General features: G+C 44.8%; 1 pseudogene; it reads left to right on the top strand.

The window, feature by feature from the left end:
* The first annotated feature begins 14,907 nt into the window (after positions 1-14,907).
* On the top strand, positions 14,908-17,261 carry LOC149361514 (uncharacterized; annotated as a pseudogene).
* Positions 17,262-22,694: the final 5,433 nt, after the last annotated feature.

Raw genomic sequence — 22,694 nt, 5'->3', positions numbered from 1 at the left:
ATTCCGAAATTCGTCTTTTAGCCTCTTTTACCTTTTGGACAAGGTTGTTATCTGTCTTCTGCTTTTAACGTCCCTTTTGGTTCTTTTATCGGTTTTAAAAATTTTTTAATGATCTTTTTGGCCTTTTAGTGCATTTTGTTCACTTGTCATCTCCTAGTGTTTTTTGTCTCTTGTACTGCCTGCTTGCGTCATCCTTTTAAGCGTCATCCTTTTAAGCGTGATCCGTTTAATCGCCCCTCCACTTGTCTCTTTATCTTGCCTAGTTTTCATTTTTTGTTGCCTCCAAGGGTCACTCTTGCCCTCATGTTGTTTTCAATTGCAGTTTGTTATCTTTCGGTCGCGTGCAAACACAGCAGATGTTACTCATGTCTTCCCGCCCACTTTTCCAACGTATATATATGTTGCTCCACAAAAAAATAATCAGTTCAAGTCAGCGCTGTATCGTCTTGCCTTTCTTTGTCCGTGTCTTAGGAGTGTGCTGTGTTTTTCCTCAAGATGAACTACCAACTAGCCCGCTCTTCCACCCTTGCAAGCTTCATTTACCAATACGTCATTAACAATTATTTGCTCACGGCACCTGAACTACTGTGTATAGATCTATGGTGTCAAATGCTTGTTAGTCCCGAGCCACTAGCCTTGCACAGGTACACGCAGGCCGCCTCGGAGGGCAATTGCAGCTCCGATAATTGAGCCAAAGATACTCAGTAGCTTGCTGGTCCTGTGGGAGAAGTATTGGCTGAGTGACACATGAAGAGCCACTCCAGTTGCCTTCGTTCCACTGAAGAAAACTCACAGAAGATTCATCCACAATTCTGACTGCAAAGCACCCATACAAAATGCATACCCATACTTTCAAACAAGGCTGCCTAACTATTGGTATAATTATTGCAATGAAATACCAGTCAGCACATGTAGTTCCAAATCTAAAATTATATGCAACTCGACGAACAACAAAAAGCACTACACAGGAATTAAAATAACCAGCATTTGTTTAAAATATACCTCAGAGGAAATATGAGACATCCACTACTCTCCAGTGGTTTATGACCTTTGTGCACCAGCAAACTACACTTCATTTCAGGCACATTTGCATGCAGAAGTTGAGCTGATTTTTAAGAATCTTTTCGGGGTGCAACAATTCGGAGAAACCAGGTTTTACCAAAAAATAAACAGCCGTATACAATGCGTCCCAAGCCCTTTGCAGTGCACTTAAATAAGACTGCGGCCTCTTCCATAAATAAGGCTGAATGGTGGGCCTGTTGGTGTGGCATGCTAATGATTTTTTTACCAGCCAAAGACACATACACAAGACCGAACCACACAGGACAAGGGCAGGTAAAAGCCGTAGTCCTGTGGGTTCTTTCTTGTGTACGCGTCTTCCTTGGCTGGTAAAGAAATGATATAATTATCCAGTTTGCCTGTGTACTCCACAAATTCTAGGATCCCTGTCCGCTACTTGTCAAATTTTACTGAAGCGAAAGTAATACAACCGACAGCTGATAATCTGCTAGGGCAACAGGATTCCAAGAGCTTCAGAAGGGCAGTGGGAGTCCAATCCAGGTGGAGTAGTGAAATCTGACTACTAGCAGACAGGGATCCTGCCGTCTGGGGAGGACACCGGCAAATTGGAGACTTACGGAGGAATTTTTTTACCAGCAAAGAACACGCATACACAAGAGAGAACCACAGAGGACTACGGTTTTTACCAGTCCGGGTCCTGTGTGGTTCTCTCTTGTTTGTGCGTCTTTTTTGGCTGGTAAAAAAATTCTTCCATAAGTCTCCAATTTGCCTGTGTCCTCCACAAACCCCAGGATCCCCGTCCACTACTAGTCAAATTTTTCAACTCCACCTGGCTCGGACTCCCACTGCCCTTCTCAAACTATTGGAATCCTGTTGCCCTAGCAGATCATCGGCTGTTGCTTGTATTACTTTCGCTTTAGAACTACACCTCTAGGGCGAAACTGCTGAATTCTGTACTTTCAAGAGGTTTGTATGACATGCAAGAGGCTTGAAGCATCATGAATAGGTGTAAATATTAGCTAGGGAATTTGCTATGCCACGACAGCTCCAGCCACCTATCATTTAGTGCAGCAGAAAAATGCACTTCATATTTAAAGTGGTGAAGTGCTCAGCATTTTGTCTCAAACATGAGTGCTAAGGAAACACTTTTTATGTTGCATGAAAAGAAAGAAATTACATGCACACTGAACTTTGCAAGAATGCCGCATGGACATTACAAAACCCTGCCATCCTTGCTTTATATTTGCCAGCTAACAAAATCCAGAAACCTACGAGTACTTTGCTTGTTAAAGACAACTAGAAGTGCGTGATGAGAGGATAGTTGGTAAGGCATTCTGAAGACAAACTACGCAGGCGACAGGACACAGAAAAGATGCAGACAAGCCCTCGCACGGTTTGAAGCAGGTGAGAGGGAAATTTGGTATCAAAGTGTTCTTTTCCGGCCCATGTAAACTGTCTCGTTTATGCCGATTAACAAACAATAACCTGCCAAACAAAGTAGGGTGCACAGTCAACCACACACCTAAGTTTGTAGCCTGTAAGATGGGAGTTATCTACGAGATCCCATTCAGCTGTGGTTCTGTATATGTAGGGCAGACGGGGCGCTGCATAAATAAACGCCTTCAGGAGCACAACTCTCAGCCAGTACGGTCGGCAGCATTTAGCAAGGCACTGCCAGTCTTGTAAGATGAATGACAAGAAGAAAAAATATTCTGTACACCGCTTTTCAAGCAAACGAAGATTATAGGCTGCACGAAGGACAGGAAGGCACGCATGATTTCTGAAGCCTGGCAAACTGCTAGATACGATGAGGAAAAATGTGTTAGGGAAGCATCAATTCACCTGTATCAGAAAGAACATGACTTTTTGGATTGATAATATAGGGTACTTTTGCTTTTGCCTGTAAGTTTGGTTGCGCATCCGTTGCTCTTGAAGGAAGGTCGCTTTGTTCAATAAATCAGTTGTCTACGCTCATCCTGTCTGCATCTTTTCTGTGTCCTGTCTCCTGCGTAGTTTTATGTCTTCAGAATGGTAAAGACAGGCTGCCAGGAACTCATTTGAGCGCAGTAATTTTAGCTCAAGCCAAACTTAACTACATTAGTATCTTAATATATTAGGCAAAAGTAATTGCACTGAAGATTTGCAGAGTATTCCAGTAAATCAGTGCCTCATACAGAAGGTTATTGAAACAAATGCACGCTTGAAACAAATGCACGCTTGAAACAAATGCACGCTTATGAGCGTCGCATGTACATGAGCTTGCCAATATATGCACATAACAGAGAAGTTTGCTTTTGAAGATATTTACCACTGCAGGTTACAAGAAGTCTGCATAGATAGGGCAATAAATAATGTCAGAGTAGTTGAATACAGAACTTACTAACCAGGCCATAGCTCTCAGAGCTTCAAATATTTGTGCATAATACTATACCGCAGACACAACTAGCAAAGCAATAAAGAGAAAGTTCTGTAATGAAATGAAGAACAACATTATGCTGGAATTTAAAAACATTGACCAGCTACTCAGCATGGGCAAGAACAAAAGATGGAAAGTCGAAAGGAAAGAGGCACGAAAAATTTTAAGGTTTAGAAAATCGTTGTAAATTTACACATATTTTCAGAAATAATGTAGCCATTAATTTTGCTTGGTTTTATGGCGTTTAACATCAGAAAGCAGCGCAGGCTATGCCGGCCGCCTTACTGAAGGACTCTTGATAACTTCACCCCGAGGTAAGTGTGCTGCCATCGCACATTACCTGGGCCTCTAGCATTTCATCTCTATCGTAATGCGACAATCATGGCTGGAATAGATCCTGTATCTTTGGGGTCAGTAGTCGAGCACCACAACCACTCAGCCACCACGACGGCGCCCATTAGTTTTGACATGCATCAAAGTGGCGACTAACGGGGTCGACAAAGTTCACTTCAGAGAGAGTGTGCTTTGATAAGAAGGATTTAGAGTTTTGTCTAGTCTATAATGCCATCTAATGAGATTTAAAAATTCATTAAAAGTATATGCTGCTTATGACAGGCTAAGGAACCTAAAACAAAGCAATATGTTCATAAATTAGGCAAGAGCCTGCTGTCAGTGACCACTCCCCTACCCAAAAAGGACAGTTAGCTTTTAAAAAAGCATGCCCTGCCCATGTCTATCATGATTTCAGCCGAGATTTTAATTCGCATTTTTTACCAACTCCTGAAGTTCTCTCCCCATCTCTTACCATTAACCCTATCATTTTTTTCAGTGGTTCACTGCCCTGTTCTGAATTTTAAGCCTTTTATAGTGTACAACACTTTGCCTGACAGCTTTGCAGAGGCAAAGAAGTTTAAAAATTTTCATTTTTGAGCATACTGCAAGGTGCTGCTCATAACTTCTGCATGCTGTCCTATAGTATAACACCCCATTCTTATTCTCTCAACCATTTCTCTCAGATGCTCTATACTTGTGCATGACCTGGCTCAGATGTACTCCGTTATTACTTCCAGTACCTCCCTGCCTATCATAAAATCTTCTTCCTTTTTCAGATTGGTGAACATTCCTTTAGCTTTCTTCATTTCTTCACTAAGTATTTATGTCCTCAATCATGAACTACAATTCCTCACCGCTTATGCTATGGGAATCAATAACACGAAATCAAAAGGACTAAGCATCAGAAGTCTGCGTTTCGCAAATCAAACTACTGCCAGACAAAGGGGGTCACCTCATCCACCGTAGGTGCGTTCTGCAAATAAACAACCATTCATTTCAGGCCACTGCTGCCAAAACTGCCCTTGTGGCTAGATTCATACGCTAGGATATAAGAATTCGCTTTTTGCAATCATCATCACGGACATACTCACTAAGCCTTCTCGTCACGGATGGAGACTGGCAATGGCTGCACTTTAAGGATGTGGTGTTTATCCCTCATCAGTAGAGACCGGATTTTAGGCAAATGCCTATTTTTTTCAACGCTTCGTAGGCGCACCATTTTTACATATGAGCACGAATTAGGTGTTGAATGTATGTTTAATACTCTATTTATGGTGCCTATAAATGCCTATTTTGGGTGTCAGTGATTATAAATGCCTATTTCCGACATTGGTGCCAAAAAAGCCCTATTTTACAGAAAAGGGGCCTGAAATACGCTGTGGTTTTGCTTTCAGATACTGTTTGCTTTCAAATCCATTTAGGTTTTAAGTAGAACACAAAAGTGGCAACATTAATTGACCTCGTCAGTTGGCTGTGGTGAACACTGCACCTACGCCGGCTGTGTACACAATGAAATGAAATGAAATCTTTATTTGCCATCAAATACAGATGGGGGGGTTGTGGAAAAAAAGCTGTCCTTGGACAGCTTGACGGGTCCACAATCCCTTATTTTGGCAGAGTGGCGGCATCACATAACATATTCTTGATATGCAAACATATACATACATTTTTAATATGATACAGACTTAGTACTCGTAAACGAAAACAACAGAAAACAACAAAAAGAACAGAAAACAACAGTGGAACTCACTTCTACAAATCCAAACGAAAACAACAGCAAGGCTAGATAACATTACACAGAAACCAAATACATCTGCCGGAGGTCCTTGTAGGTTGCCGTGAAAAGGTCAAAACGGACAGAATTATAATAATTCAAAAGCGTTGGTATTGTGTACTTAAGACACTGTTTCTCGTAACTTGAACGTGACATTGGTACTGACCAATCCTCGAAGTGTCTTGTAAGGTAACTTGGAGTTCTGTCCTGTAATTGGGATAGGTTACGTATATTGTTGATATTCCTGTGGATTTCTTGTTTATATACATGGCTTAAGCGATATCTATATAGATTGTGAGCTGGAATTACACCAGAGTTGCTAAAGAAAGTTGAGGTGGAAGCAGTATAAGAAGCATTATATGTGTGTCGGAGATATTTTTTCTGTAACAGGTGGATGTGTTCAATATTAGTGTATGTTGTGTTTCCCCAAACTAATTGACAATAGTTCAAGTGTGACTGAAAGAGTGAATGATAAAGCAAACGTTTGATGCGTGTGGGAAGGATATACCTTAAACGACCTATTACACCAGTTATTTGACTTATTTTGCTTAGAACATGCTTGACGTGATTGTCCCAGGACATATTTGCTGAAAAGGTGACACCCAGACATTTGAAATTCTCGACTAAAGCGATGCATCGTGAGTTTATTATAATATCTTGATGCGGAGGTATGTGCTTGTTCTTCGGCCTGAATATAATCGCTTTTGTTTTGCTTTCATTTACCTTCATTGCATTTACTCTTGACCATTCCTCTAAGCATTTCATTGCACTGTTACATTGTTCAACAAGAAGATTTATATCATTGCCAGCAAAAAAAAAATACTAGAGTCATCTGCATAGATAATATATTTTGCTTTAGGTTTACTAGTGACGATATCATTCAGATAGAGATTGAAAAGTAAAGGTCCTAAAATACTTCCCTGCGGCACTCCACAATTAAAAGCTTTAGCTTTCGATGTAAAGGCACCTATTTTCACAACTTGGGTTCTATTGGATAGGTAGGATCTCATAAGAGCTAGTGCCTGTCCTCGTATTCCATAGTGACTTAATTTTTCCAGCAAAATGTTATGGTTAACTAAATCGAAGGCTTTAGAAAAGTCCACGAAAATGCCAACAACTATTGCTTTGTTTTCAAACGCCGTTAATATATATTCTTTCTGCTCTAGCAACGCTAATTCAACTGATTTGTTTTTACGGAAACCAAACTGGTGTGGTGTTAGCAGATTATGTTTTTCAATGAAATTTGCCATCCTCGAATACAAGACTTTTTCAAACAGCTTTGAAAAGATCGGTAAAATAGATACCGGCCTGTAATTTCCCAGCTCATTACAATCTCCTTTTTTGTACAGAACAGTAACTTTTGCGCACTGCATTCTCGCTGGGAAAGTTGCTGATTCTAAACACATGTTAAAAATGTGGGTGAGGATGGGGGAAATAATATCAACTACATGTTTGATTGGGCGTACTTGAAAACCATCGATGTCACAACTGCTAGAGTTCTTTAAGGCTTGTATAACAGACATGATTTAATCCACTGTTACGGGCTGAAGGTATATTGTGTTGTTAATATAAGTGGAAACATATTTGCTAGCATGAGAGGATATAGAGGAAGCAGAAGCGATACTAGTGAAAAAATTGTTAAAAGCATCAGCTAATTCTGCACCGGATAATTCTTTTCCATCAACTTGTAATTTCAATGAAGGCTTATGCGAGTGACCACGGTTAAGGATGGTGTTCAACCTCGACCATAACAGACTGTTTTGACGGCACTCAATATCCAACAAAGATGAATAATATGCTGCTCGTGCATTTCGCAACTTCTTTGTTAGGTTATTACGATACTTTTTAAATTTGACAAGATCATCTGCTGATCGCGTAGGAAGGAAATGTTGATATAGCTTGTCCCTCGTTTTCATTTCACTTCGTAATTCAGGTGTAAGCCATGGTTTGCGTGTTCTGTTACTTTTTTTGCGTGTTCTTGACGGGAAACTCTTGTGGTATAGTCGGGTCAGTATATCCATAAACTTATCGTACGCTTTACCAACCACGTCAGCCGAAAATATCAAAGCAACCTTTTTCCTATTTTCTGCCATTTTATAGTGGCAGCTTTTGGATGACTTTAGCTGTTAAAGTGGTAGTTGACCATATGGCACCACATTTCGGAAAGTATACGGAGTAAGTTATAGGTTCGCCCAAATAATTCGTTTGTTCCAATTTCAACCAACTGTAAAATGTTCCGTAAACCTGCTGGACAAAGTTTAAGTTATTAAAATTTCCACCTGGGTAACGTGCCTTATTTTCGTTCCTTGTGCCCCAGATGGTGCTTGTCTGCTACTGCTTCCATAGCTTTAAAAGTGATTTCTAGAAGGATGGTGTTTATTTCACCATGGATCCTCGTGGATGTACGTAGGCCCGTGCAGAACTATGATTCTTTTCGGCATATTCCGCATCAAGCAGCACTCTGTGTAGCATTTTCTAGCATCTCGTATTTATGGTTTCCAGACCCTGATAATGGCAAGCACCATTTGATAGTCGCGTGGCTCCAGACACGTGAAGCCACACACTATAAAACACTGTTTACACAAATGACAACATATTTATTAATGTTGAAGCATCGTGTATGCCTGCAATAAATAAGTTCAATTCCTGTGTGAACGAAGACTGAACTCATTTGTCAGATGCTTTGAATTGAGAATGTTTCTATCAATTTCTAAATACATGGCCTCCTGTTAAGGTGTTCAATTGTTTCTACTTTTGTACACGACAAGCGAATTGTTTGTTTCGAGGTATACCAAAGTGTTTTAAAAGGGTTGGTAACCGTCCCTTTTGCTCTGCTGAAGCATGTGTATTGTACAAAAAGTTGCGCGACAGCCTTAAAAAAAACGGCTTCTAATTGCGCCTTGCTTAAGGTCCCAAATCATTCCTGCAGTGTTTTTGTTTTATTTTACGACAGATAATGCGCGCTGATGTGCGGAACTGTGTGCACTTTTGATAAAGTTTATACTGCCTATTTTTCACCGTTAGGTACCTAAAATGTAATTTTAGCCGTCTATTTATGGCGCCGAAAACGTGCTTTTAGTGCCTAAAAATCCGACCTCTACTCATCAGTGTCGGCTCGTGAACACATGCAGTGCGGTACATTACTCTCTCTGCTCGACATACAGATAAAGCACAGTGAGGCTACTCAGCTTGTTGTCTCATCGGGGACAAGTTTTCGCTTGCCAGCCATCTGCCAAGACCTTGCTGGTCAACTGCCCAAAGTCTCGTTGGTGTCTCTCGTTAGAAAGCCTTTCACACCACTGAACACTTGGCCATCGTTAGTGCTGCTTTACTAAGTCTAGATTGACCACAGAGGGTTTCCAAGCGTGACAGACTGGTGCAATGCAAACAGGTTCAGCCAACTATCCCACCAGTTCCTATTCACATTGTCAGCAAACAGTGAGTGTTAACAGGTGATTTCGATGATGTTCCAACCCAGAAGGGTTGAATCGGCTCCTAGGCGAGTATTTAAAATCTTATGTTCCGCTCAGCACCGATGACGGAAACTTGCTAGAATGTATCTGCTTATGGGCGGTAAAGAAATTAAAATTCCTAGTGTTTAAATTTTGTGCCTCTAAGCCTTTAAACAACAGCAAGACCACATCTGGTTAGGCTGAGAAGAGATGAACAGAGGAAAGATAGCCAATACCACACTAAAAAACTGGGTGCATTCCAAAAGAAGATGAATGCATCAGTAGGTGGCAGTCCGAGGGCTAAATGAGATTAGGACATCTGTGGAGAAAGGGTGACAGCAGCTGGCAAAGGACAAGGTTAACTGCAGATCAACTGGGGAAGCATTTTCCTGCACCGATTTTGACAGCAGGCTCACAAGACAAACAAAATCAACTCGAGGAGCGGGGTGCATATCATGCGACTGAATGTCAATGGCCAGTGAAAATGGCACCAGCACTGTGGAACGCACATGCGGAAAATGAGACGCGTTTTTCGTCAACTTTGAGCGGCATTCTACTGCACTTTTAGGAGCAAAGCTCTCAAGTATGGCAACACTGGCACTTTTTGTTTTACTGGCATGAGGGTCATCGTTAGGGTTGAAGTCCATATTTCTTTTCCATCCACAGTGTTAATTGCGAGCTATGTTTACCTAATAGGGGCTGGGAATTTAACATCACCGTTATTTCTTTGCAGCTGTTAAAACAATACAGCGTATATTTTATAGCATGCTTAACGAGCTTTTGGGAGCAGCATACTGTCCCTTTTACTATTTGTTGCTACTGAATCAGTTTGACGTTTACAAAAGATCTGTAATAAGGAGTAATTACTCATTGACATCCACTCGAGCACAGCCAAATGGCTACAAAGGAAAGCTATACAGCTTTCACAGAAACTTCGTAGTTAAAGATTCGTCCTGGTCCGGGGTTCGAACCCAGAACCACCGCTTCACGGGAGTAGTCGCTCTACCAATTTGTCCAACCTGGACGGCAAGCATATGGTAGGGCGAGAGTGAAGTGATCAATAACTCGAGTGGGAACTGTAATGGTCGAATGTTTTAGGACCCCTAAAACATTGGACAAACTCAGTTGCCGCTTCAGGTTACAATACTGAGTGACATTTTGGTCTATAGACCTTATGCAAAATTGCTGCCACCTATCGGAGAAAAGAAGAACCTGTGGAAAGCAGCCATGTTGGAGGATGACTGAAGCTCGTTTCGCCTCTGCTCTCTGGATTTAGGCGCGCCCTGCGATAGCTTCCTTACGGCTGTACTGGCTCGAAAGTCTTATTTCATCTCACTTGAGCCTGTAAACATGACTGAATGGTCAGTCGACCTGTCCCTACTGCCCAAGTTTCGAAGTGACTTCGCAGACACTTATTACACGTCCAAAACCCTTTCCGAACGCCACCAGGTACGGAGCTACAAGTTTTTCGCGAAGTCCTACGTCAGTCTGCCGACGCCGAAGACCAGGAAATGTACGAGGCAAATACAATTTTCGTTTACGGCTAAAAATGTGCGAATTTTGGTCTAGTTTGAAGAAGTTTTTGAAAGCGGGCCGCACAAACGAGGTATATAGCAAAAAGCTTGAAATCCTAAATAAGTGCGCAGTTCTATCTCAAACAGTTCTCAAAGCTCTGAAGGCGAGGAAGCATCGACACCTACACCTCAGGGCAGACGCAAGAAAGATATAACTTTGACATAATACTCCCTCAAGTTCTGTTCCATGGGGAAGCACAGATAAAAATTTACAAATGACTAGGCCCCAGCCTTTCACACGCGATGAGTACCAACACCGAGCACTCTGTTCGTAGCTGGCCTAGCGCTCCGTCGCACGGCACTGCCGCTCATCGTCATCTTCTAAGTAGCACAAATCAATCCGATGGGCACCAGCTGCGAGTAAACTCGACCGTTGTCGGTTCCCTTCCTTGTCTGTCCGCAGCTGGCTGGCCTAGCGAGAGCACCCTAACGTAGCACTGCTCGCTTATCGTCGCCTCCTACGTAGCACAAATATATGCTATTGGAATGTAGCAAACATATCTGTAGTTTTTCGCAGCGCTATTTAGCGACCGCATAACTCCGTTGTGATATCTGGAGGAATTCCTATTTACCACGGCACCCGAGTAAACGCAGAGGGAGCCTATGGAGCGACAGTTGCCATGCAGGCTCTACGCCAGTTCTTTTCTGGTAACGCATTATAGCTGAGACAACCGCACGCAGACTGCCTCCACTGCCATACCAATATAGGCGCACACTAATAACGCGTGTGAATAGAGATCAGTAGTAAAGAAACGTAGACGGGACTCACCGATCATGCGGCTCATCTAGGCTTAGCAAAACCGCGCATTCTTCTTTGTTGCCTCTCCAGATGGCTAGAAGTCGTAGCGCTGCCTTTCTTCATGGCTTTACCCGTTCAAACTCACCAAAGTTGACAGGGCGTAAATTCTCGTCGTTCGTTTCCAAAACACACTTGTGTTCTTCGTACATGTCCGCAGCGCGAGCACTCAAACAATGCTACGAAAACCCAAATAATACAAACGTGACCCGTCGCTCGCACTGCCGTGGCGCTAAACATGGCGCCGATGGCTGCAGTTTTGCCCTTGGTTTCTCTAGTTTTGCGTCGTTGAAAAAAACCACAAATGCACTTTTTTATTATTAATATTTGAATTGTGTTCGCAACGAAATGAAATTAAATTTTTTCATGTTATTTTTGTATTAATTTCGAATACCAAAGCGCTTTTAGTTACTTTTACTGGCATGCCGTTTGTAGAAGCTGCTATCCTGTGATCCCATCACCCAGACCCGGATGTCCTAGCAGACGACGGCGCAGACGGCGCTGTTGACGGAACACATTTTCGATTGACAGCAGGTAAAATCTCTTAATTGCCACAAAAAAGGCAAAGAAATGCTCCGTATCGCAAACTGGTCCATATCAAGGATATATTCGACGCGAGCGGTAGGACAGAGAGCAGCTGCGATGCATTACTTTACGCGACACTGGCATGCTCGACGGAGATCTACATGAAACTGAGAGCTTAAATGTGACCCGTACAAGTGGATTACTTTGATATCAACTGCGTTACGGAACTACGACGATACTTGCATCACGCTTTAGCTCATATGCAACAGCGGCCCGCGCTCGCCGCATCCTGTTGGAGTGTACAGCCGGCCAAATCTTTAGCTGGCGTGCGCGACGGCCGCTTTTTCTGCGCTCCTGCTCTTTGCGACGAAACAAGTTTGCGAAAAGCTCAATATTAAACACGGGCTTATTGAGCCTTTGCTTAGATTGGATATTTTCATAAGTTTGCTTTAACACAAGCTGCAGGAGCACAGCAAATGCGGCCGTAGCGCACGCCAGCAAAAGATTTGGCCGGCTGTACGTACTTTCACTAGCAAGAGACCACACGGAAGCCGACAGAAGCAACTGTGTTTTCGAGATGAGATTGTTCCGAGAAATACGAGCACCTTACTTTAGCACGTACTGGAATTCAAGTTGTCAGCCTGTGTGTCACGTACAGCCGGCCAAATCTTTAGCTGGCGTGCGTAACGGCCGCGTTTTCCGTGCCCCTGAAGCTTATGACGGCGCAAACTTGCTAAGATATGAAATTTAAGCAGAAGCATACTAAACCCCTGCTTAATATTGAGCGTTCCTCAAGTTTGCTTCGTCACAAAGCGCAGGAGCGCCGAAAAAGCGGCCGTCGCGCACGCCAGCTTAAGTTTTGGCCGGCTGTACGGGGACGATAGCGTCGAGGACGAGCTCAAGAAAAGCCTTAACGTGGCCTCAACGCAGCCGGTATCCCAAGCATTTGTGCGCTAAAAATTGTTTACCTGTACTGCGAACTTGCGTTCTGTCCCTTGCCAGCCGCTAGCTGCCCGATTTGCCAGCCTTGCGAGTACAATTCGCAAGTTGCTGAGCCAATCTGTGAGCGAGCCGAGCTTTCAGCAATGACGCTGCTCGCGAGCGCGCCGAGCGACGAGCTTCGGCCTGCTCCCTGGCTGCCGTATTCGTAGCTAAGCCTAGCCGGTTTCACTTCAATGACGGAGCTGAGAGCGCTTCGATACTGGCTAGCGCTGAGGTGCCACTGTTTTCACCGTAAGTACGTTTTATTGTGAGCTATGTCTCGTAGCGAAATAAAGATATTCTCGGGTCCACCCGAACGGTGATGATGGTGTCGAGGAAGAGCTTAAGAACCGCCGCAACGCAGCCGATATTCCATGCATACATGTGCGCTAATTTGTTCACCTGCACTGTAAAAAACAACTGTTAAATAACACAACAAATAGGAAGATTTTCTCTTTTGGTTACTGAAATTTTCTTGAAGTAAAAAAAAAAACAGAAATTAGTTTCTTTAGAAGACCAGTTTTTTCAGTTAGCGCTATATGTGCACTTTTTCTTTAACAGGAAATGTTTACGCAAGAAACATAGTTGATGTTGAATTTAATAGAAATTCCGGAAGTTGCGGATACTTCAATGTTATCAATTCTTTAAATTGTTTTGCCTTCATTAATCATTTCACGAATACCGCTGAAGATGATGCGGATCGATACGTGACTATGGCAACAAGACACGTATTCGCTGACCTGAGGAGAGCCGGTATAGAGATGGCATGGAACGATACATTTTGGTATACGGTGTACGCACCGAGCGAATTTGATATTAATTTCAGCAAATGGGGCTCTTTAACTCTGCACGGACAACGGACAGCCTATGGGCGGCTGTGCACTTCGTGGCCACTGCAGCCAGGATTCGATTCCGCGTGTTTGGGTTCAAACCGAATGCGACAGCTGCTAAGCCAACAAGTGCCGAGGGTTAACGCATAAAGCGTCGTCAGCAATCAAGCGCATTTTCCAAGCTTCATGATCCCGGTCCTGAATTTTCATCCGCAAGCCATCCACTTATGCCCCCTACGGCGGCTCAGTAGCTAGGGCGCTCGTCTGCTGAGCCCGAGGATACGGGTTCAATCCCGGTCGAGGCAGCTGTGCTTCGAGGGAGGCAAAATGCAAGCCGCCCGTGTGCTGTGCGATGTCAGTGCACTGTGAAGAACGCCAAGTGGTCGAAATTATTCCGGAGACTGCCACTATACGCCATCCATCATAACCGATGGCGCTTTAGGACGTTAAACCGTATATACAGGGTGTCCCAGCTAACTTGGACCAAGATTTATAAAAAACCAAGCGTTCCTCAGAACTGAAATCACGTGGATGTTGTTAAGGTTCATCTAAAGTTACAGTACGATTTTTTCGCTTCTCCTATTTAAATAATTAGTCGAGATAATTAAATTAACTTTCTTAAATATAGCTTGAAACGTTCAGGCGTCAATAGGAAAGTTGTGGAGCTCCACAAATATCGTCCAACCCAGGCACTTCCAACGAGATAGACTTAGCGTGGCCTTTTTTATACGGGAAAAACGAAAGCCCGCGGAGTTTAAAAAATACCACGTGACAGCGCGCTCCCTGCGCCCGGATGCGCCGCGGTTACAGCGCTCGCATCCGTGCTTTGTAATGGTGTCTTCGACTGGTCGCTCCCACGATCCGGTTCGGATTTCGTAAAGTGAGAGCCGCTCTAGCTCCGAGCGCATAGCGAGACCGGTCAAGCCGAATAGTCAGCAAGTTTTCAGAGCGAAAGCGCAGGAAGCAGAAAAAGGACGTAACTTCCGGAACCGCCACACCGCAGTGGCGCCGCCGCTGCCGCTGGTGTCAACGACAGCAATCACACAGCCGCACTGCCCACGCCGCTGAACCTGTATCGCTGCCTCAGCTGTCTCCGTCTCGGCTCGCGTCGAAAACAAAAAAAAAATGAGTGTCCCGTGGTACCACTCTGGATATGCCGCGGCAACCCCTCAACGCCCCGAAAGCCCTTCACCGGCCGAAGTCGTGATGTTTGCCACAGTGGACGGTAAGTCCAGCCTTATTCGTCTTCAGTACGGACAACGTGGTTTGGCGCCTTTTCGCAGCGTGCGCTTAATGGCGGCAGGTGTGGGGGAAAACGGACCTGCCACAGTTCTACTGGAAGGCTGTGAAAGTTTCCAGCGATGATGCCGAAGGCAGCATTGTGCTTTCTGCCCTAAGTGCGCATGATATAGCGAATATCCTACGCATTGGCATTCGTACTACGTGTGAATGCTGGCGCGAGAAGTAAAAAAATGGCTGAGGCTTAGCTAAGGTTAAGCCTAGTCAGATCGAAGCATATTGATGGCTAGGCTTGGTAATACATGGCTTTCCTTGGTTGACGTTCATCCCGCTCTTCATCGGTCTCTGTGGCACGCTGAAGCTTTCGCTTCGCGTTCAAATCAGCCCTGCTTCTAGGCGGCATCCCAACACCTGGCCGCCTCGTAAGTGCCCGGAGAGCGAGGCAAGCTCAGCTTTATACCGCTGCTGTAGCTTCACGTGGTCAGCCGCCGCGCCTCTGATGTGGAGCCTCCACCGCCGCGGCCGACCGCGCGAGCCGGCAGCTCATCTCTCCTCTGCTGTGACGTCATATTGTCACGCTAAAGGTCAATGGTAGCTCCACCGCCGCGCTCGACGGGCTGTAGTGTAGCTCTAGTAATATGCTTCGCATAAAAAAAATAAACTACGCGAAATAGCTACAATCTGCTCTCGGACAATAACATTTGCTCACGTATGAGTGCTTCCGTCTTTCTGTGTGGTTTGTGTAGAATTTAGCGCGGTTTTTTCTTTCCTGAACACAGAGTGCTTTCAACTTCACGTTTTTTTTGCCTTTCCCTCGTGCTCTGCACATTTTGTAGCGGCTCACAAAGGATATTTGTGCATAGTTTATCCCTTGCATTACCATCTCCAGAAAAACTTCGGTGCAATTCGTCTGCCCGGGAATGAGTAACAGAATTATTTGTGCTGTTGGAATAAGCCTTCACCAAAATAAGACTGGCGCGAGAAATGATTTTTCACGTGGTCAGCACAAATGCCCTAGCAATCGATGCATTCAATCAGTGTTCATATTACCCGTGTCAGTTGTGTAGCATTCAGCACCTACCTCGCTAGTCGCTGCACATCACGCTCTGTATTTTGTGTTGTATTGATTTTTCTCTGCACAGGGGAGGAAGACCGAACAACCCCTGAAGTTGTGGATGTGGCCTCAGAAAAGGAGCCGAGTGAAAAAGTGCTCTTAATTGGTTAGTTTTAGTTCACAAATGATACTCAACTCACTTTTCAGAATGCATGTTAATGCTGAATGAGTGCATACACAAATGACAATGCCAAGTTGGCTACCCTGCATGCATTTAAACAATTTGTCTGTCTATCACTGTTGGGCTTTAATGCTGCAGCTGCATTCTTATTTTTATGCACGTACCTGCAAAGAGCACGCATTCATTCATTTGACTTGGTGTAGTGAATATTGTTGCGAGAAAAAAGTTCATATAGTAAGCATGGATGAGCATAAGGATAAAATAATTGTTGCTTGTTCGGACAACCTCGACAGTTTCACCTTTTGCAACGTAACCAAAAAGGTCTGCATGAAGCTAAATGTCCAGGTGTAACGAACATTGAAAGCATTTCAACAGCCACTAAAACATGCGACTTTGTAGTCAAAGATGTCAAGCTTATTTCACTTGTTTCTTCTCCAATGCAGCTGCATGGGATGAAAGTCAAACGAAGTTGCTGCTGGATTACTATGCACGCTATGCTAGACAAGTGGGTCCACTGAAGAAATTCCGCAGCAAGCATGCAATGTTTGAACAGATTTCATGCGACATGTTCGGTGTTCTGGGGATACACCGCACTGCCGTGCAGTGTGAAACGCGGTTCAAAACGATTTCAAAGCGCAAGAGGAATGAAGTGAAGCATAACAACACGTCAGGCAATTCCCGCTGCCGCGTTGAGTATGAGGAAGAATTCAATGCCATCAAGGCTCTGGATGACAGTCTTGAGCCGGAAGTGCTGCGTGGCGTGGACATGGTGAGGCACAAAAAGCATCTCACAGTAAATCAACGCCTAGACCGTCTACAAGCACAGACGTTCTGCAAAGCTTGGAGATGAGCGACGATAGCCTGCCCCTGACATCATCGGGAGACAGCTCATTGAAACTGTGCACAGAGTCTCGGGACGACGAAGAACCAAAGAAGAAAAGGGCTGACCGCAGGATGCGCGCAAGCAATACGAGAATTCAACATATGCAGCTGTTCTTTGAACAGATGGACAAATTGAACAGTGAGAAAGAAAAAAAAAGGAAGAAAGAGAAGAAAGGAAGGAGCGAAGACACCGGGAGGTGCTAAAAGCTCATTCAGAGCACATGGCACTTTTGCGCACTCTAGCAGAAAAGTAGGTCGCAACACTTCATTTACCATCCTTTATTTGTAAAACGCTGTTGCAATGTGCAATACTTCAACCCCATTTTTCATAAAGCCAAACATCTATTTAAGAAATGCTTTTGCAGCGTACAATAAATTTCACAAAAAAAAGGTTGCAGTCTCTGTGGAAGCAGCTTAGAAACTCTCGGCTAAAGCCTTTCGCTTCAATTCACCCAATCTGCGAAGAGCGCTTTCACTTGCAGACACTGGCTGTCGACTTGCCCTTAACTCTGCTAGGCTGAGCCTGCTGTGAAGGGTAGCATCAGTTCTGCGTTCATTTCTTTCAGCATCTGTGAGCAAATCATTGACATCAAAATCTCCAGCATCCAAGCATAAGTTATGCAGAACACAGCATGATATAACAAACTTTGTTATTTTATCCACAGTTGTGAATTCTACATAACGGAGCTGCCGAAACCTTTGCTTAAGCATTCCAAAGGCATTTTCAATAATGACCCTAGTTGCTGCATGGCGTTGGTTATAGGCAACTTTGGCTGCTGTCATTGGCCCATAGTGTTTGTAAGGCGTTAACAAGTGCTCCCTAATGGGATAGGCAGCGTCACCCAGAATGTGAAATTTGTTCACTTCACACACTGTTGGCAAGTCTTCATGCACTGGAGACAACCTCAGAACTCGAGCATCATGCACTTTGCTTGGTGGCCCGGTGAACACATCCAGAAATCTCCCTCTTGCATCACATATGCCTTGCATAGTGATCGAGACTTGATCATGTCTATTGATGTAGGTTGATCTGATCTTGTTGCTTGGGCAGCGTATTGGGATGTATGTTCCGTCAATGCACCCAATGACATTGGGAAAGCCTGCAAGCTGGAAAAGACGAGAGAGCTACAGTTACTAGGGAAAAGGTAGGTCTTCTGCAGAGTTGATCAATGTACATCTCAAGCATGGAGCTATAACCTTGTGGCAATGGGAGAACACAGCCGACATAGAAGCAGCATGTGGTACTTTTCATTTTACTCTGATACCTCCATTTTAAGGCAGTGTGCAAATGTAAGCAAAACCTAACGGTCACTACTTCATGCTTCTGAGCATTTTCTATTGGCTACAGTTTTACATTTAAAGAAGTGTTTTCTTTAAAGCTTGAGTGAAAAGCTAGAAAATGCAATGCATGAATGATTGCAGCATTTAATTTGATGTTTTATGATTGAAAAAAAAAAGCCTAAAATTATGGGCATGGCACTAGTCAATCGGTTGTTCTAGGCTTAAAAGGAGCCTGAGAGAGATTTAAACACTCACATTCAGGAAATCTTTGGCCAGTGCGTGCTTGTTGGATGAGAAGTGAATTACATTCGGGGCTATCTGGCACAGGAAATCCAGGACCCTGTTGATGACCACTAGCTGGGTCGACTCTGCCATGTTGACACTCACGCATCGATGCCTTGTTGGCTGCATACCTGTTAAATAAATTGCAACACGAATGATTATAATTTATCAAACCAGCTTAGATCAAACATTCTTGCAGTTATCAGATGAACACACAAGAAAATAGAAAAGAAGACACTACAACAAAGCTGTTGGAGTAAGCCGTGCTTCTGGTATTCAGTCTTACACGTGGTCTTGCATAAGATGTTTTTAACGTGTCCTCGCATGCCAAATACCCGCCACGGTGGCTCAGTGCTTAGGGGAGCTAAGCCTCTGAGTCGGAATACCCGGGTTCAAACCCGGCTGCGGCGGCCGCATTTCGATGGAGGCGAAACGCAATGCATCCGTGTACTGTGCAGTGCCGGAGCCCTTCACAACGGTGTCTCTCATAGCCTGAGTTGTTTTCGACGTTAAATCCCATGAACCAAACCTTGTATGGCAAATAAAAACATACTGTGTTCTAATAAGAGGTTTCAGCATTTTTTTTTCCTCAGTACTCTTTTCAACTGCATCAGTGAAATAAATTTACACAAGTTACAAAAGATTAATGTTCAAACGCAAACGTACCGTATAAATAAACTGTAAACACGCCTAAATACAGATTCAACTGGAACAAACGATATAAAAAACAAGTATGAAGTGAAAGCAATACTGAGGTTGCACATTTTCTTGTTTTCTATTCACGAACCGCCTGTACTACTCGTACACGCAGTTCAGAGAAGTGCTACATATAATCACGCGCATTATGCGCGTGCCCGCCAAACGTATCACTTTTTTGGTGTTTAAAACGAAGCTCACCAGAGAAAGGAAAGAATGTGCTCCTCTGGCGTCTTTGCTGGAGAACCGCCATGGTGTCAATCGGATGGAAAGAAGTCCGATTTCTCGAACCTGCCAATGAGGTCATAGCAGGCCTGGCGTCTCAGTCGGAAGTTCCTGCGGAACTGTAAAACATCACCGCATATGACTGATCAATCGGGCAAGCCGGATTGCAGCAGCTAATGGGGCCCTGGACTAAGGGCTCCATCCACTGGGGGCTATATAACGCAAGCTCTATTCATTCATCATTACATATCGGCACATACACGAACACAAATTCTTACCTCTTCTCCGGAGTAGTGTTGCACCACTATGCAGATGTAATCCTGAACCTTTGGTACACACGGAGGAACGCTACAGAGTTCTTGAAACACTGCCCTGTGAACAGCGCCGTCGTCCTCGTCCGAGCTGCTGCTGCTGTAGTCGCTGTTGTGATGCCCTAGATGTGACAGCAACACAGATGGCGTACCCAGCGCAATGATTCGTCTTCTTTTCGACATTTCGCCTCACAGAGCCACACAGCAGGGACGTTTTAACTGCCTCTAATACCTAAAGCGCCTAAACTTGCTTCTACGGATGCGTAAAAACTGACGCGTTAGGCCTCGCCAGACCGGTCGTGGTGTGCCGTGGCTACCCTGGCTCCCTGGCTTCGCATCCGTCTCCGCGAAACGGCGGAAGTGGCTCTGTCACGTGAACACATCTCGGGGCCGCATGGCGGGGCCGCTCCGACTTTTTTCTCGGAGCGCCTCAGAGCACTCTGAGCTGGAGGCGGGCGCTCTGAAAGAACCAGCCGAATGTAGTCAGAGCGCTTGATTTCGACCAGCCGAACGTGCGGCTGCAGCTCAGAGCGCTCTAGAGCGATCTGAAACGACCAGTCGAAGACACCATAAGAAACATCACCCGCTTCGAGTCTTTCGTGCTGCCTAAGACAGGGCTTCGGTATGTGCTTGGTTCCAAGATAAGTGCCAGTGGGTTCGGGCGGCAGTTGAAAGAAAGCGCGGCTCCTTCTTTTCAGCGTAATTCACACGACGTTATCAGGCTTGTTACATGCTTCATTCCTTGTTGGGATCTTGCTTCCAAATTCAAACTCATGAGATTGTCATCGTTCCTCCGCATGCATTCTGCTGACGTGACAGCGCAATTATCGCCGAAAAAACAGGAGCAGCTCTTTCTTTCAATTGCCGCCCGAACCCCCTGGCGCTTATCTTGCAACCAAGCAAAACTCGAAGCCCTGTCTTGGGCAGCACGAAAGTCCCGAAGCGGGTGATGTTTCTTACAAAGCACGGATGAGAGCGCTGTAGTCGCGGCGCATCCGGGCGCACGGAGCGCGCTGTCACGTGGTATTTTTTAAACTCCGCCGACTTTCTTTTTTCCCGAATAAAAACGGTCACGCTAAGTCTATCTCGTTGGAAGTGCCTGGGTTGGACGGTACTTGTGGAGCTCCGCAACTTTCCTATTGACGCCTGAACGTTTCAAGCTATATTTAAAGAGTTAATTTATTTATCTCGGCTAATTATTCAAATAGGAGAAGCGAAAAAAATCTTACTGTAACTTTCGATAAACCTTAAAAACATCCACGCGATTTCAGTTCTGAAGAACGCTTGGTTTTTTTATAAATCTTGGTCCAAGTTAGATGGGACACCCTGTATAAACTAACCAACCAAACCACTCCCTTCTAACCTTGCAATGTCTGTTCCTGAACAGATGAGAGCAGTACAAATGTGGAAGAGGTCGTCTCGTGCGGGACGCAACTCAAGCCCTATGGAGCTGGCGTGACACTGCAATCACGTGCGGCGCGCTCTATCGAGATTTGGTTCGAAGAGACAAGACTTTGCCTATGACCCTCGAGATATTCGGGCTGCGTCAAGGGTCCGTTTACAGTCTTTTGTACTATAAGAACCTCGCCTGCGTAACTCACACGCTGTAACAGTTTTCGAAGGAATAAACCTTCATTTGATTTAAAACACTCATTGCATTCGCCTTCAAAGCGGAGGATATATAGGCGGATGCGACTGTCCCGTTATTCGGCCTATTCGGAGCGCACCCGTTACAACACATAACCGACGTATCCGATGTATATGCAGCACCGTAGCTGCAATGCGCATGTGAAATATGCCAGAGTTTCATCTTACAAGGCGTGCAGAGACTGAGGGTGAACGGAAGCACGATTGGCGGCGCGTACGTGAAGCGCCACGTCATTGTATCTGTCACCGTGAGTTCTCGGTTGCATGTGCTATATATGTTGCACGCATAGGCAGTATTATGCAATATCAGAAAGAGACTTCAAGCAACATTTTTTGGTCGAAGGTGTACCCTCATTCTCAGGGAGCCAAATAAATGTCTTCGGCGGTGCAGCCTGTTTCGTATTACTGTGCTGGGAACCTCATCATACTTGCAGCGTTAGAATGAAGCCGATCGGCGGCCACAGGGCGCCACGTGATCATGAATTGTCTGTAGGAGCCTCCGCCTCCCCCCCCCCCCCCCCCCCCGTCTCCTCCTATGTATACCTGACGAAGCGGAATAAAGGGACATTCTGAACGGTGACAGCGCACACGGGGACTACACACAAAGAAGTACACAACCCAAGCGCTGGGGTTGTGCCCCCGTGCGTGCTGTGACCCGTTCAGAATGAACGTATTCCACGCCTAACTAGCCGTCCTAATACAGAATTAAGGAAGTCTTCTTTCCACCCCTCCACGAGCGGACGTTTGTTCTCGTTTAAATAATGACCCCGGCGACGCATGGCATCGTGCGGCATCAAGAAAAGAGTGCCTAGCGACTACGCCAATCTCGCGACGGCGCAGTGCACCAAGAATAATCTTCATAAAGTGCAGGCGTTGTGCAAACCCAATTAGACCGTTTGGTTACGGAGATTCAGAAAAATGCAAAACAAAAAATCTCTGCCTCTCCCGTAACCGAGAGTAGAGTAAGAATGAAATGTTTACGGGCATAACACATTGGTTGTAGATGGTACTAATGAAAATCTTGAAATGGGTCCAGTGTTCAACACACCACACCACACATACTGTGCACTGGTCCATGTGGACGCAAACGTTTCCTGTGTGTGTCTGGGGAATCTCTTCCGCTCTGCCTCGTCAGCTGTATCCGGTTTCTGTTTGCCTTTCATCTTTGTAATCGTTGTTTTCATTCCTCGGTTAT

Source organism: Amblyomma mixtum, chromosome 2 (assembly GCF_055824585.1).
Source record: "Amblyomma mixtum isolate Tamu chromosome 2, ASM5582458v1, whole genome shotgun sequence".
NCBI classification, from domain to species: Eukaryota; Metazoa; Arthropoda; class Arachnida; order Ixodida; family Ixodidae; genus Amblyomma; species Amblyomma mixtum.
This window is presented reverse-complemented; position numbering and strand designations above follow the sequence as displayed.